Genomic DNA, 12,789 nt, shown 5'->3' on the forward strand with positions numbered 1-12,789 from the left:
AATATTGTAAATCTATAAGAAAATCGGATAATGTTAATGACGTGTCATAGAAAATTCGTTATTCGTTAATTCGTTTAGACAGATTGGAAAGAGACATCTCATAGTAACCTTGAATTTTACCTTGAACGTGACTTTTACCTTATTTTAAGGTTAACATGATTTTTTTACACGGAATGACCTATTTTTGATCTGCAGATGAAAGGAGTAGAAAATTTTACATTGAAATATATAATCGCACATATCACCTTGGACCTTTTTTGAAGGTCATACGGCTAACCATCAGAGCTAGTGTTTTAGTGTAGTCATTTTTATGGTCTTTCCCTTTGGAGCATAAACGTGTAACTCGTCAGGTCCACCGTTCCTGGGATATTTGTTTAATTGAAACCTAACCGCCAAAGAATACCGGTATCCAAGATCTAGTATTCAAATCCGTAAAAAGGTTATTCTTGCCTTTACTAGGATTTGAACCTTAGAACTCTCGACTTCGAAATCAACCGATTCACCTTATTTAATTTTTCCTTTACTTTCCCGACTAGCGCTATAGTAGAGCTACAGCTATAGAAGGGGAATTATGATAATCGGCCTAATTTGGGTACATACGGTTTTCACCAAATTTTGAGGTTTAGACAGCCAAGGAACCCAAAAACCGAATGGTAATTTTCCGAAAATTCGTATGTGCGTGTTCGGTGTTAGGTGCCACGTCCTAAATCACCTTATATCTCTAGAATTACCGAACCGATTATCACAACCTAATCAGATTACTACTATATATGAGGCATTGATGACATTAAAATTTCAATTTAAAAGGTCAAAGAGGTGAGGCTGTAGAGCAAGATCACCCTCAATATTAGTACCCCCTCTCACCAAAAGAAGCGCTAGTGTAGCACTGACATACAGCTGTTGTAGTCGTCTCTCTTTCTTTATCTATTTAGTCTCTGGAACCACCGTAAGGTATAACTTCAGAGGACGCTATGTATGAATGTAAATGAGGTGCAGCCTTGTGCAGTCTCAGGTCGACCGTTTTGAGGTGTGCGGTTAATTGAAACCCAACCGCCAAAGAATACCGGTATCCACGATCTAGAATTCAAATCCGTATAAAAGTAATTGCCTTTACTAGGATTTGAACTTTGGCCCGCTCGACTTCAAAATTAGGTGATTTGCATGCATAATTCACCACTATACCGACCCGGTGGGTATTTTTGTAGACGACTGTTAAGTTGTGACGTCGCAGTTGAGCGGCAGAATTAAAAAATTAATAATATTTAAAGTATAGTAAAGTATTTAAAGTGGCCGCTAGTACCGCCACATCCGCGCGAATAGAATACGGTATGCGCGCGCGCTTTAGTTAGAATCATTGAATTAAATTAACGGAAAAATATTATATTTAAATAAAACGATAAATATTTTAAATTAAGTTGTACGTAAGTCTTGCATCAGAAAAAAGCCGCGTGAAAAAAGAAAAAAGTACTACAACTGTGTTGTCAGCTTTTTTTATTTATTTTTAATAGAGCGATTTTCTCCGTAGATGTTTGCTAATAATAAAATGGTTTTTGGTCTGGTTTAATAATATTATAATAACGTGTACTTATTCCACGTTTCGTTCTATTTTATTCAGTCAATGTTTTTATACTTTCCTTTATGTTCAGTCGTTTACATAAATTTACTTAGAATTAAATAATCTACACATATATTTTTTTCCGAAAGTTTATTTCTTTTCCAGCAGTTTAACGTAAGACGTATAACACCGTGTGTTGCGATTTAAATTTTGTATTTTACATTACTTTTCTAACAGTTACGGTTGTGGAACATGTTTTATTCAATTTTTGAGGTAAAAAAATAGTCTGAACCGGACTCCAATTTTCGCTTCGTGTAATTCACGGGGGTTAGTTGGAGACCATAGTAATGTATTTTGTGAATTAATATGAAACCACGCTTCATCTGTAAAATATGTCGTGTCGAGGATACCGACGGAATTTTAGTCGGTAATTTAGTCCTTCGGTATGATCTGTAGGCTTCAGTTCTTGAACACACATTGTTTTGTAGGGGAGTTGCAGTTCTTTTGTTAGATTTATGATCGGTAGCAAGTACGATATCTTGCTGCTGCGCTTACTTACGCGTTGACATCGATGGACTTTCGGCCATAACGTTCGAAATATCAAGCAGTTTCTGTTCGTTTAGTCTAGGTGATATTCCACTTCGATCGGCGTCTTCAATACATCCTGTCGCCCGAAATGTTTCGATAAGATTTCGAACCGTATTGCGGTGAGGAAGAGGCGTAATTGTAAACTTTTCAAAAAGGTTCTACTTCACTACATCAGTGTACTTGTTACCTTCGCGAAAGACGTCTTCAACGAGAAAAATGCGTTCCTCTACCGAAAAAAAAACCATTACGTTTCTCGGAACTAACGATTCCGATAAACGAACGAAATGAAGCGCATCGTTCAGCGACAACTCAACAGCTGACGTTTTGGTTTATTACTGAACCCACCGAGTCGATCTAGTCTTAAACTCATCGCATATCAGCCGATTTCGAACTCGAGAGTTCTAAGGTTCAATTCCTAGTAAAGGCAGTTACTTTTATAAGGATTTGATTACTAGAACGTGGATACCGGTATTCTTTGGCGGTCGGGTTTCAATTAACCACACATCTCAGAAACGGTCGATCTGACTACAAAACTACACTTCATTCATACATATCATCCTCTGAAGTAATACCTTACGGTGGTTCCGGAGGCTAAACAGAAAAAGAGAGGTTTATTACTGAACAACGCCCAGTGAATTCACCGGGCAACAAACCTAACGCCGAAAGATTAGAACGCATCTGGTAATTCTGAAGCGTATTGTACAGCTGCTTTCCGAACGCAATGTATATCCCCGCCTACGAATAAAATCTAAAGGAAAGGGATAATTGTTTAAATGTTATTTTGATTAAGAATTTTGTTTTTTAATACGTTTACATTTACTAACCTTTGTAATAAATTATTTTTGTTACAAGGTTACAGACAACGCGGAGGTATTATTTTATCTTTTGTTATTTATCATTAGTCCCTTTTTTATTCTGGTTCAATATTTCTTTTAATTTGGTCTACGTGTCTTTTACAGGGTCCGGCATATAAACCTGACGATTTTTGAGGGATAATAATTAAACTGTGTTTCGTACTATCAAAACATTTAATTTATCAAATTAAAAATCAATTTTTGCAATTTATAGTGAATTACTTGCGTAGGTTTTTTTGTTTGAATATTATATCGTCGAAATGTTTTTCATTACTCCTCACACATTCGCTTAACCTCGTTCTAAAATTTGACGTTGCTCGCTCGATCATCGCTTGTAGAACCGCTTCAATTTGTCGTCGAATGGCCTCCTTGAGTTCTGCGATCGACTGCGGTCGACTACTGAAGACTTTACGTTTGAGATACCCCCGCAAAAAAAAATCACAAACAGCCAGATCAGGTGAACGCGCCGGCCAAGGAATGTCGCCAAATCGGGAAATCAAACGTCCAGGAGAGGTTTCTCGCAGAACATCCGTTGCGATTCTCGCCGTACGGACGGTGACACCGTCCTGTTGAAACCCGATAACGCTAATTTTGTTTATTTTCAAATCCTAATGGATGAAAATGCTCCTTGTCACTTAGAAGAATAGCGGCATCCTGGTGGACATTTTCGAGGATGACCTCGCAAGCCGCTTTGCGATTATATATAACGATTATTGTTTTTCTAATCTATTTGTCATCGTCTGATATTTCGACGCTCATCTTTAGCATTTCCTAGGATAAGACTAATTTCCGAGATGAAATTGCATTTTTTTTTATTCGTGCGTTCTCTATTATTTTAATATAAGGTTATTTCTCTATATTTTCGAAATTTTTAGCTATTCTTTTCTAAACGTTATCGATAGTTTTATTAGTAAAACTTTAATAAAATTCATTTGTTTTCGATAAGGCTCTTCCGAATCGAACCGCGTTCGGTTTTCTCTTTAAACCGTCGGAATATTAAAGAAAAGTTGATCAAATGTTAGTAATATTTTCGAAAATTAATAAATAGGTTTGGCAATGTTTTTACCTTTATTACCTTTACCTTAATTCGTAGATTAGTTACGAAACCGAGCAGGGAATTCCAGAAGTTTCGTATATAGAAAAATTAATTTTGTATACTCCTGTAATTAACAGGATCGATCCTTAAAAATCGTTCGGTAAGCTTTATTTTATAAGATAGGAAAAGATACGTTTTAATATTTGATTAAATACAAAAGTATATTAATATAATAGAAAAAATAAAAATATTAACGATAATGTAAATACATCACCCCTTTTTATACCGCTGGCTATAATATTTTACAGCTCTACTATTTTTTCTGCCGTTTGTCAACATAGACGACTCCTGCTGATTTGGAAATAATGTCAGAAGCTACATCTACAGCCCGTTCATAAAGTCACGCTTTAATCCTCCATCTACGAAAATATTACACGCGTGTACTTTTTGCAAGCCTAGCGTTTATTTATTATTCGACGCGTTAAATAATTATTCGATCTTATTCCGAGCGACAGAATGTTTTTACCGAACCGGTCTGTTATTTTTCGTTTAGAGTCTAACGTTTTTAAACGGGGAACGTATCCGGCGGTAAATTTAATGTTCGTTTGTCGTTATTAAATCGCAGGAAATTCATTACGCGTTTAATCGCTTTTACGTTCATCGATAAAAGGAAAGTCGCTCTGGAAAGGGACTCTTTTACAAATTCGGCTTTCCATCCGGGTTGTATCACGAGGCTACAAAAACATTCCGAGGTACGTTTGTATAGATTTCGAATAATGTAAGAATTAGGAGACCCTGACGACTTATAACAGTGACCTGACTGCTTCAAATATTTCATTCCAGGTGGTGCGCATGTTCTGGATAAAATTTTTTTATTCCCGTTTCATTTTGGATACATCATCAACCGAAACAGTACGGTATGGAATTCTGAGAATCTTCACGTGTATCGTCGATGGCCCATCACATTATTAAAAAATCGGTGCGCATTTCGTGAAAAAGTGAAATCGGACGAATCTTCTTTTTCTTTTCTGACATCGTAGTTTTAGAGTTGTGCTGAAAAAAATTAAAGTACGGTAATTAATCAAAAAACGGGGTAAGGTTTTTTTTGCATTTCTCTAAGTTTGACGACCGAAGGACTCCAAAAAACAAAGTAATTTGGGGGAAATGTTCGTACGTACGTATCTAAGGTTGTTGTCGGGGTGTTTGAAGCTTAATAACTTTTGACTGGATGAACCGAGTTTGATGATATTTTGTACAGACTCGTGTATACGAGGCGATTCTTCGGTAAAAATTTGAGGTCGATATCTCCAACGGGTGGAGAAGATATTTTATCGGACTCACAATTTTGCAAATGTAGCTCTCCACTTTATATTAAGCTCAGTAGTTGCGCGCGTTAAAAAAAGAATTTGCCCAAAAATTCTTCCCTTCCTCAAAAATCGAAAAATCGATCTTTTCATTTATCGCATTTTCATAATCGATTATTTTTTTTACGTTTTCCTGGGCATAAAGTAGTGCAAGCGACTCAAAATAATACTTTGGAGTTAATATTGGGGCGGGGAAGCCGATCAAACTTTAAAAATATCGACTTCTTTTAATTTTTAAAATCTGTTTTTATTTTCGCGTATAATTTATCTGTTATATGATAATAAATTGATAGCCGATAGCAGAAAACGTATTACAATTTTTTCGTCGGATTTTTCATAGAAACATTAATCGCAAAACGTTATTAAGATACTATTGTAGATTTCATAACTTTGAGCGAAAATAGTCGATTACAAGACGGTTATACTGCCGTCGATACTCGTCTAATCTCACGTAGACAATGATCTTCATGAATCTTTCACCGCCAGACTTATTATTTACGGGGTCGCCTTAAAAACGTACTTTTTCAAAAGAAAACCCGCACGCTTCGAACGATATATTGAAAGATAAAATATCGAAGAGAAAAACGGTGAAGCGATTCTAAGGAAATTTATACCAAAAAAAAGAAACGTGTCGATCAAACCGAATATTTTGAACGTTTACTGCGACATATAAACGAAATAAACTTAAAATTATGGTCTGTTTAGTTTTCTATTGCGTACAATTGAATTACTGTTGCGGTTTTTTTTTCATCGGGTTGCACGACTTTATGAACACTCTGTATAAATTATAAAAATAACAGATTTAATTCGTTACCGCAGCGAAATTTCTTAAATTTAGAACGATTCAACCAAACGGTTTTATTTCAGTCGGTTTGTTATTGCGTATTGTTATAATTAGTAGCGCTTATTTAAACCGATCAAGTTTATTTATCCAACCGCATGCGTACAAAGCATTCCTTAAATTCTCCCGCTGTAAAAAAAAAACCACAAAATGTTGACATATAGGCATGTTGACGGTAGCGTCTCGGCCTTCAATCCGGAGGTTCCGGGTTCGAATCCCGGTCGGTCATTTAACACATTTAGCACTTTATACAAAATTTATTTATCATTAACAGTTAAAAAATTACAAATTATAATCCACTTTAAAGCTTAAGAAGCGTATACGCGCAGATGCGTTGAGTTTTACTATGTGCTGGAACTGTCAATAGTACAATGGAGAGGAGATACTGTACTGCACTCTGCAAGTCGACTCGGTACATTAAATTTTAAAGAGTAATACGATCTTACGCTAGAACTTTAATTTAATTTTGAATACGCTTAGAACCGTTTTATTATTAATATTATTTCCAAAAAATATTTATTAAATTTTTTTTTTGCTTTGAAGCATCATGAATGTGTTTTGCCGTCGATTAGACCGTTTAATTTTTTTAAACGTCGCGACTCTTACGGTTTTATATTTTGTAATATACATTTATTTTCCTTCGTTTAAGACGGTGATTCTCAACCTCCACGATCCCCAAAAAGTAAAAAAAAAATATATATATAACGAATACTTCGCGACCCCCTAATCCCTACTTAATAAAATCTAGTTAAAACTATTTATCTGCGTCGATAGCGACGCGTATGAACAACCGTATGAAGTATACAAACGCGAGTAAATTTCAGGTTCCGACTTGCGTACGTGTTCCTGGTAATTTGGTCTGCTTCCGTAATATTCACAGCGAGAGCGTCATGTTGGAATACGCGTACGATACATCTGCACACGTCATGCTCTCCCCGGTATAAAAGAGGCGTAAGGAATCGCAGAACGCGAGTGTAGTTTCGAATGCGAAGCGTGCGTCCGGTGCATTTATTTAAATTTTTAAAAGCTTAGTTTCAATGAAGTTAATAATAACCGACGGTACCGTTTTTGTTTACCGTGCGGTCAGACGGAGTAAACTGTTCTTTTTTTTCGATTAAATTCTTACGCAAAACGGATAAATTTGTGAAAAAACGAAGTGAGCCGCCTAAATCCCGTGAATCGATCGGTAAAAAGACAAGACGGTACAACGAGAGTTATTTAGAGGCTTTAAAGGCTTCCAGACGACACCGATAAATACGATTTTATTTACTGACGAAGCTACTTTTACGACAAACGGCGTCTTTAATTTAAACGTAATAATTCATAGAGCGAAGACTGCTCGCTCGGTACTGTGGAAACCGGTTTCCAACGTAGATTTCACATTAATGTTTAGCGCGGCATTATTTATGACAAAATTTTGTCGTTCGTTTCTTGAAAAATAATTTGCCGGCTCTTTTGGAGAAACATTTTCAAACTCATCGTAAATGATTTTCCAGCACGACGATGTAACTTTTTTCTTTAGTCGTTAGAAATCGATCGAACGCTAATTTCTTAAACCGGATCGGACGCGGTCGACCGATCGATTGACCACCACGATCTGCCGACTTAACGCCGCTACATTAATTCGTTTGGGGTCGTATGAAAACGATAGTATACCGACAAAATGTTAAGAGTTTCTCATTGTAATCCGAAATTATATTGAATTTATACTAAACGATCCTGAGACGATACGGAAAAACATCGGAAATAAGTTTGTCGATAATTATTTAAATAATCGTTTGAGAGAAATCGAGAGTCTGGCTTTGGGCGGTGATTTTAAAACGTATTATAAAACACTTGAACACTAGTACGGTTGTAAATGTGGAAAAAAATAATTTAATATATACGTTTATAGCCGCTTACAATCGCAAATGAGAGCTTCAATAGCGGCCGGACGGGACAGAAACGAAGCGACTGACGGACGGTCTCTGCACGGCTTGGCGTGACAGGTGGCGGGATTTGTGGACGCCTTCCGGTCATCCGTATTCCGATAGTAGAGCGCCTGGGTGATCATGCACGGTCTGTACATACGGTACGGCTTAGATCCGGCCCCTGCTTGATAAGAGGGGAGGTTTGTTAACGGGTGAGAGCCCTGCACTGCCGTTAGCCGGCCTGACGGCGGCTGGCAGACCTTTTTCCTCCCCCTACGGAAATATTACGAATAAATAAACATAAATAAGACAAAACAATAAAAATCACGAATTAAAATAAAAAATAATTATAGATCAAATTACAAAACCGAGAAGATTACACAAAAATGGAAAACCGAGCGTGCGTATTAATAAAACAAAAACCGTGTAACCGTAAGAAAAGATTCGAATTCAGTTTACATCTGCTAAAATAAAGGGTCCACCGATAGATCGAATAAAACCTTCACCGAAACCCGAACGATAATAATAATTAAACGTTTTTTAAAACCCGGAATTAACTGTTTTCCGTTCAACGCGTACATTAATATTTGTTTAATAATTTTTATTAATGCCTTCTGAATTGTAAATCGTTTTATAAATATATTATATATTTTATAAATATTCGTAGCGTAAAATATTTAGTTTTTTAAGTAAAGCTTTTTTCGTATTTAATACCTCGAAAACGTTTATGCATTTTAAGTCTGGAGACTGTAATTTTCAAAACATTGTAGAAATTTCTCGACGGCTCTGTTTAGAATGTATAAAAAGAAAGATTTTCCAAAAATATTTAAACCGAAAGAGGTATTTTCAATTTTTTCGAGCGGGGGTTGTCTGTTTTAGAAAAACGTTTTATATTATTTTTATGTGTATTGCATATAACAGATTTGCTTTAATAAAGTTTTCTCTACAATGCCTCCGAAGAAGATCGAAATTGGATTTTTCGCGATATCACTCTACTCTCTGAACGAATCGAAAACAAAATTAATACAACATATATAGAAATATTTAAGCCAAATTTGAAAAAAATCTGTTCCGTCAATCCTGAGATATAAGGCCAAAAGCCGTGCGACACAAATACGTACGCGCTTACAAATATATTCTTGATGAACCGATCGAACGCTTAAACGTAAACATTAAAAAAGAAAAACACGATACCTGATTTTTGATACGGATGACCGTATTTTCCCCTTTAATATAATTATTCTAGATATATTCGACGGAAAAGTAAACGATAAAGTTTTTATCTCAAATTTTGTTAAAATTTTCAAAAATGTATATAAAACTATCAAATTTTACCGTAACTGTCGTTTTAAAGATTTTATTTAATTCTTTGAACAGAAATTAGAGCGAAATTTTTCGCAAGCCTAAACTCAAAAATGAGGCGTTTTCAAATACTCGATAAGCATAGTAATTAATCGGGTCGAATTTAATACAACGGGGTTTTAACAGATCTTCACGTCTCATGATAACCGCCGCTAAAAAAAATTATACGATTTTAGCATCAAAAAATTCCACAAAGATATGTACGCGTCTCCAAATTAGAATATTCTCTGAAATTTGTTTCTTAATTTTTTTTTTAATTTGTTATATTTGTTTGCGATAGGGATAAAATAAATAACGCGTTAAAATTTCCAGTAAAGTGTAATTACATTACGATCGTATAAGAATTTATTAAACAAATTTATTTTGTTTGGTAACCGGTTTCAAGCGATTTCCAATTCAACAATTAATTTGTTTGGAATAAATCTTTTATCTTTTAATTTCATTTTTATTTGATCGACTGCATTTTCTCGATTTGTCGAATATTTTTTGGAAAGATTAATAATAACATCCGATAAATTAGTTAAATCGCTTTCAGTACACTCACCGTTTATATACGGTACAAATAAATTAAGCGCCTCTGCTACATTTACTAGATCGTGTGTTGACTTTATTTTATTTATAAAACTTTCCAACATTTCTTTATTAAAATTTACTTTTATCGCAGTTTTTATTAAATCTTCTCTAAACGCTGCCTGTGGAATTGTACCTTGAACTGAATCGACCAACAAATTTAGCATGTCGTTCAAATTCCACAAACAATACGGATCGCTAAACAAATCGATTAATCTTTCGTTTATAATTAATGAAAAAATTTCAAATAGTTCTTTTTTTTGTTTCATCTACGCCTAAGGTTAATCCGGTACAATAATGCTCAAAAATAATATGCGAAGTATTCTCCGGTAGTTCTCTGAAAAAAAAATTAATGAATTTATTTTTTGATCGGTAGTAATAATAATATATTGTATAGAATCATAAATTTTTTTTTTTTTTTTTTTGTCTTCAGTCACTTGACTGGTTTGATGCAGCCCTCCAAGATTCCCTATCTAGTGCTAGTCGTTTCATTTCAGTATACCCTCTACATCCTACATCCCTAACAATTTGTTTTACATATTCCAAACGTGGCCTGCCTACACAATTTTTCCCTTCTACCTGTCCTTCCAAAATTAAAGCGACTATTCCAGGATGCCTTAGTATGTGGCCTATAAGTCTGTCTCTTCTTTTAACTATATTTTTCCAAATGCTTCTTTCTTCATCTATTTGCCGCAATACCTCCTCATTTGTCACTTTATCCACCCACCTGATTTTTAACATTCTCCTATAGCACCACATTTCAAAAGCTTCTAACCTTTTCTTCTCAGATACTCCGATTGTCCAAGTTTCACTTCCATATAAAGCGACACTCCAAACATACACTTTCAAAAATCTTTTCCTGACATTTAAATTAATTTTTGATGTAAACAACTTATATTTCTTACTGAAGGCTCGTTTAGCTTGTGCTATTCGGCATTTTATATCGCTCCTGCTTCGTCCATCTTTAGTAATTCTACTTCCCAAATAACAAAATTCTTCTACCTCCATAATCTTTTCTCCTCCTATTTTCACATTCAGTGGTCCATCTTTGTTATTTCTACTACATTTCATTACTTTTGTTTTGTTCTTGTTTATTTTCATGCGATAGTTCTTGCGTAGGACTTCATCTATGCCGTTCATTGTTTCTTCTAAATCCTTTTTATTCTCGGCTAGAATTACTATATCATCAGCAAATCGTAGCATCTTTATCTTTTCACCTTGTACTGTTACTCCGAATCTAAATTGTTCTTTAACATCATTAACTGCTAGTTCCATGTAAAGATTAAAAAGTAACGGAGATAGAGAACATCCTTGTCGGACTCCCTTTCTTATTATGGCTTCTTTCTTATGTTCTTCAATTGCTACTGTTGCTGTTTGGTTCCTGTACATGTTAGCAATTGTTCTTCTATCTCTGTATTTGAACCCTAATTTTTTTAAAATGCTGAACATTTTATTCCAGTCTACGTTATCGAATGCCTTTTCTAGGTCTATAAACGCCAAGTATGTTGGTTTGTTTTTCTGTAATCTTCCTTCTACTATTAATCTGAGGCCTAAAATTGCTTCCCGTGTCCCTATTATTTTCCTGAAACCAAATTGGTCTTCTCCTAACACTTCCTCCACTCTCCTCTCAATTCTTCTGTATAGAATTCTAGTTAAGATTTTTGATGCATGACTAGTTAAACTAATTGTTCTGTATTCTTCACATTTATCTGCCCCTGATTTCTTTGGTATCATTACTATAACACTTTTTTTGAAGTCTGACGGAAATTCCCCTTTTTCATAAATATTACACACCAGTTTGTATAATCTATCAATCGCCTCCTCCCCTGCACTGCGCAGTAATTCTACAGGTATTCCGTCTATTCCAGGAGCCTTCCTGCCATTTAAATCTTTTAATGCTCTCTTAAATTCAGATCTCAGTATTGTTTCTCCCATTTCATCCTCCTCAACTTCCTCTTCTTCCTCTATAAAACCATTTTCTAATTCATTTCCTCCGTATAACTCTTCAATATATTCCACCCATCTATCGACTTTACCTTTCGTATTATATATAGGTGTACCATCTTTGTTTAACACATTATTAGATTTTAATTTATGTACCCCAAAATTTTCCTTAACTTTCCTGTATGCTCCGTCTATTTTACCAATGTTCATTTCTCTTTCCACTTCTGAACACTTTTCTTTAATCCACTCTTCTTTCGCCAGTTTGCACTTCCTGTTTATAGCATTTCTTAATTGCCGATAGTTCCTTTTACTTTCTTCATCACTAGCATTCTTATATTTTCTACGTTCATCCATCAGCTGCAATATATCGTCTGAAACCCAAGGTTTTCTACCAGTTCTCTTTATTCCGCCTAAGTTCGCTTCTGCTGATTTAAGAATTTCTTTTTTAACATTCTCCCATTCTTCTTCTACATTTTCTATCTTATCTTTTTTACTCAGACCTCTAGCGATGTCCTCCTCAAAAATCTTCTTTACCTCCTCTTCCTCAAGCTTCTCTAAATTCCACCGATTCATCTGACACCTTTTCTTCAGGTTTTTAAACCCCAATCTACATTTCATTATCACCAAATTATGGTCGCTATCAATGTCTGCTCCAGGGTAAGTTTTGCAGTCCAAGAGTTGATTTCTAAATCTTTGCTTAACCATGATATAATCTATCTGATACCTTCCAGTATCGCCTGGCTTTTTCCAAGTGTATATTCTTCT

At 35.1% G+C, this 12,789-nt stretch overlaps 1 protein-coding gene across 2 annotated transcripts in view; it reads left to right on the forward strand.

The window, feature by feature from the left end:
- The window catches only part of LOC142331093 (uncharacterized), a 101,489-nt gene that overhangs the window by 60,523 nt on the left and 28,177 nt on the right, over positions 1-12,789 (forward strand). The gene's annotated exons all lie outside the window — the stretch shown is intronic.

Source organism: Lycorma delicatula, chromosome 10 (genome assembly GCF_047948215.1).
Source record: "Lycorma delicatula isolate Av1 chromosome 10, ASM4794821v1, whole genome shotgun sequence".
Taxonomy (NCBI): domain Eukaryota; kingdom Metazoa; phylum Arthropoda; class Insecta; order Hemiptera; family Fulgoridae; genus Lycorma; species Lycorma delicatula.